Below are 5,078 nucleotides of genomic sequence, written 5' to 3'. Positions count from 1 at the left end.
ATTTGTAATGATTCATCAAGAAAATTAGTATACCTATCATCTCAACCATTTGTCATTCATTTCAGGGAGAACATTAAATTTTCTCTTTTTTAGTTATTCTAAGATATACAGTAAATTGTGGTTAAATATATTCACTCCACTATTTTATCACACTAGAAATTGTCCCTTTTTCTGTCCTACAATTTTGTTTGTTTTAAGTAACTTATATTTATTCCATCTCTTGATTCAACCTCCCTTTCTCCTATTTTTCCTGGCTCATAGTACTCATTCTTTTTTTTTCTTTTTGGAGAGTTTTTTTTTTTTTTCCTATAGGGCGCATGCGCTCGCCAGACAGACAGAGAGAGACATAGAGACAGAAAGTGAGAAATCACCCCCCAGAGGGGATGATCACGCCACAATCCATTCTCCTCCATTCTCCTCTCGGGATCTTGGGCACACACGCACACGTGCCTGGCGTGAGTTTTAAGCCACCGGGTCCGGGACACAAACCACGGTCGACTACATGGGAGTTCAGCGACATAACCATTACGCTAACTGCTGGTTCCCATAGTACTCATTCTTAAACGTTCTATTTCTCTAAACTCATTTTCTCAATTGCCACTTGTGAGTGTGAGCAAGTGATATCTCTATGTATCTAAATAATTTCACTTATATCTTCCAGGCTCACTCATTTTACTTCAAATAAAAAGATTTCATTGTTGGAGTGGGACCAGCAGTTAGCATAATGGCTATGTCGCTGGACTCCCATGTAGTCAACTGTAGTTCACATCCTGGACCTGGTGGCTTAAAACTCACGCCAGGCATGTGTGTGTGCGTGCCCAAGATCCCAAGAGGAGAATGGAGGAGAAGGGATTGTGGCGTGACCATCTCCCCTGGGGGGTGATTTCTCGCTTTTTGTCTCTCTGTCTCTCTCTGTCTGTCTGGCAAGCGCACACACCCTATAGCAAAAACCTCCCCCCCTAAAAAAAAAAAGATTTAATTGTTGGGACAAGCAAATGGCATAATGGCTACGTTACTGGACTCCCATGTAATCGAACATGGTTTGAGTCCCAGTTCCATTGCCTTAAACTCACACTGAGCGTGGGTGTGTTCATGCCCAAGATCCTGAGAGGAAAATGGAAGAGAAGGGATTGCAGCATGGTCATCCCCCTTGGGGATTTCTCACTTTCTGTCTTTGTCTCTCTCTATCTCTAGGGAATGCACACACCCTATAGCAAAAACTTCTCCCAAAAAACAATTATTGTTTCTCATGGATGAATACTATTCCAATATAATATATGAACATCTCTATCTCTTCATCTATAAATATAACATCTTATTTATATATGTGTTTGTTGATAGATACTTAGTTTGTTTCTACATCTTGGCTATTCTTAATAGTGCTGCAATAAATATTGGATGCAGATCTCTTTATGACATACTGATTTCCTTTCCTTTGAATTTATCTCTAGTAGTGACATTGCTGGATTTATATATATATAAATATATATTCACATATATATGTACATATATGTATATATGAATATGTATATATATGTGCATGTATATATTTATATAGAATTTATATATATTAAAATGTGTATTTTATATGCATAATTTATACATTCTATCACTGTACATTATGACAGATTGTAAGATAAATTTCCCAGAATAAAATCACTGCACATCAGTATACTTAAATATATTGTACATGATATCATTAACATACAATCCTCCATTTCCATATCCCTTTAAATGTCTTGCCTCTCCAACCCAAATATGCATGAACAGATGAATTAATTAAAAAAGTGTGGAAAATACAGACTATGGAGTACTACTCAGCCATAAACAAAAATAATGAGATACTGGCATTTGATAGAAAGTGGACAAATATGGAAGACTTATTGCTAACATAAGCAACCAATTTTAAATTAGATTATTTTTGTTATTTTTTTATTTTTTTGTGTGTGATTTAAAGTGGTATTATTTATTTATTAATGTCATAATCTTGTTTATATTACATTGAATCACATATAACTTTACAGTGTATTACATTTCTTTTTCCAGAAGCAATACCATGCATATCAGTCAATACAGAGACATTAAAATCTCCATTTCATCATTCAATAGCTTTTCATAGATTATTATTATTTTTGTTGTTGTTCCTGAGTTGGGGGGTGAGGATTAAAGAAAGATGAGAAGACAGGATAGAAATGGGAGGACTGTCAGTCAATACTGGTCAGCCCCAAATGCCAGTATTTATATACACTCCAGAGACTTCTGTGATGTAAGATTTTAAGTCCTTACTGAATTTATCAAGTTGTTATAACAATACTATGGAACATTCAGTTCAAAACAATCCCAAGGCTTTCTGTTCATAACAATCCAGCCATCCAAAGCCACATCTGGATAAAGACCCTGGTCTTATTCTGGTGGTCATGTCCTGCACATTCTCATGTCTCCTCTTTGGCTCCCCACATTGTTGACTTGTGATCTGAGTTCCTTGTATATTCTGATTACATGTTCTTTATTAAGTGCATAATTTTCAAATATTTTATCCATTCTATGGGTTGTTTCTTCATTATGTTGACTGCTGAGCAGAAGCTTTTTAGTTCTATATAATCCTATTTGTCTATTTTTGTTTAATTGCCCATGTTTGAGGTTTTATTAAAAAAAAAAAAAAAAAAAAAAAAAAAAAAAAAACCCTTTGTCCAGGGCTAACACATGATGTGGAGGTCATGGTGGCTAGATCCCACATGGATGACTACACAATTCAAGTCCCAGATCCAAAGGTTTGAAAAACTTGCCAGCAATGTGGTGTGTTTGCTCAAATCCTGAGGGAACAGTAAAGGGAATGCAGCATGGTAATCTCCCCTGAGGGCTGATTATTACTTTCTTCCTCTCTCTCTCTTTTTTTTTTTTTCTGTATCCCTTTCTTTCTAGAGACATCAATTTTATTCATCCTTATAAAGAACCAATCCCTGTCTTTATAAATCTTTTCTATTTCAATTTCATTAATATCTCATTCAATTTGACATGCTATTTATGACTTCCACTCTACAGTGTTCTCTGGAGTTTTTCTTTTCATTCTCTCAAGATGAATTTTTTTCATCTTTCTTGTCCTCTAATACTTGTATTTAATTAAAATTTTATTTTTAGTTATTTTTTGAGATATTTTTGCTATAACATTGCCTGCACTCACCAGAGAGACAGAGAGAAAAAGAGAGATGGAAAGGAAGAAATCATCCTCCCCAGGAGACATGGTCATACAACAATCCCTTCTCTTCTATTCTCTTGGGATTTGGAGCACACATACACACATGTCCAGTGTTAATTTCAAGCCACACAGGCCCAGAACTTGAACCTTGGTCAACCATATGGGAGTTCAGCAACATAACCATTATACCACCTGATGATCTCTCTTTCTAGTCATTTTTAGCTGTCTTATTTAAATGTTGTTTTTTAAATTTACTTATTTATTTATTTATTTATTTTAGAGATTTTTGCTATAGGGTGTGTGTTCTAGCCAGAAAGACAGAGAGAGACAGAGAGACAGAAAGCATGAAATCACCCCCTGGGGGGGAGGGAGAAATGGCCATGCCACAATCCCTTCTCCTCCATTCTCCTCTCAGGACCTTGGGCACACATGCACATGCACCTGGCATGAGTTTTAAGCCTCTGGGTCCGGGACGTGATCTGCGGTCGACTACGTGGGAGTCCAGTGACATAGCCATTACGCTAACTGCTGGTTCCCTCCTCTTGGGATCTTGTGCACATATGCACACACACCTGGTGTGAGATTAAGCCACTGGGTCTGGGACTTGAACCAGAGTCGAATATATGGGAGTCCAGCGACATAGCCATTATGCCAACTGCTGGTCCCTAGATTCTTTATTTTTATAATGTGAAGTTATTTTTAAAATTTTTCACTGATACTTGTTCTGTAATCTGTAAGCACATTAGTTATGTTTATAAACAATGGTTTGTATAAAATTGGGTAATATTTAGTTATTATTTTGCATTTGAGTTTCAGTATTATCATTCACACAAACATATGCACACACACTCACACACGTCTGATTTCAGTCCTCTGAAATATTTTTGCAACAAATGCTATGACTTACCATATTGTCTGTTTTGATGACTGTTACAAGAGCACCTTGGATTAATAGAATAAACCACACCAGCTTTCTCTTTCCTCATTACCATGGTAATATAGATACCACAACCAACTTATCTGTTTGAAACTATGTGAGAAACTCAAACTTTTATCTACATAACTTGCATTCAAATTTGCATTCAAGTCAAGTTTTTAATTACCTGTTCTGAAGCTTTCTTGTCTCTGGGCCTGAGTTCAGATGACATCTAAATAGCATAGCTTAAATTTAAAAACTCAGTGGGTTCATCTATTTGGAAAGTAATGATTTAAATAAGTTTTACATATTTTATTTTATCTAGACTGGACATTTTTCATTTAATAATTTACCTCTAGATGTTTCCTGTGATTTTCCTGGAGGGCATGGATTTGTAAATTTTCTTTTACATAGTTATTATCCTGTGTCATCTCTGAAGATGCGGTCTACCCTTAGAATTACGATTAAGGTCCCAAGAATTTAATTAGGAAAAAAATCACCCTTGGAGATCCACAAATTGAATGAATCAGAAAAACATAGATTAAGTGCCCACAGACATTTGTCTTTAGCTCAGTGTGTTTGTCTATGTCCATATTTCCATGACTGGATTTTTCAGAAATTCAAATGATGGACTCATGTATAAAAAAATAAGAATTAAAATTAGTCTCCATTTTTAAGCAACTCAAAGTCCAACTATGCTGTATAAGGATAGGCCAGTAGAACACGATGAAATATTGTAAAGCTACTTCATTATTTTACTTTTGTTTACATATATTAGAAAATACATATTGTAAGTTTATCTTAATAACAGTTTTCTTCCTGAGAAATTGACTTCTTAAACCTCAAAGGTTTACATAATATTTGTTTGTAGTTCAGACAAATTTGCTAACAAGTTTTACAAACAAACAAAAGATTTTGTGTGTTTTTTTGTTCAAAATTCAGTTTCAGATTTCTTTAGATTACAAC

The sequence above is a fragment of the Tupaia chinensis genome, unplaced genomic scaffold, assembly GCF_000334495.1.
Source record: "Tupaia chinensis unplaced genomic scaffold, TupChi_1.0 Scaffold144217_1, whole genome shotgun sequence".
Taxonomy (NCBI): Eukaryota; Metazoa; Chordata; class Mammalia; order Scandentia; family Tupaiidae; genus Tupaia; species Tupaia belangeri.
Note: the sequence above shows the minus strand (reverse complement) of the source record.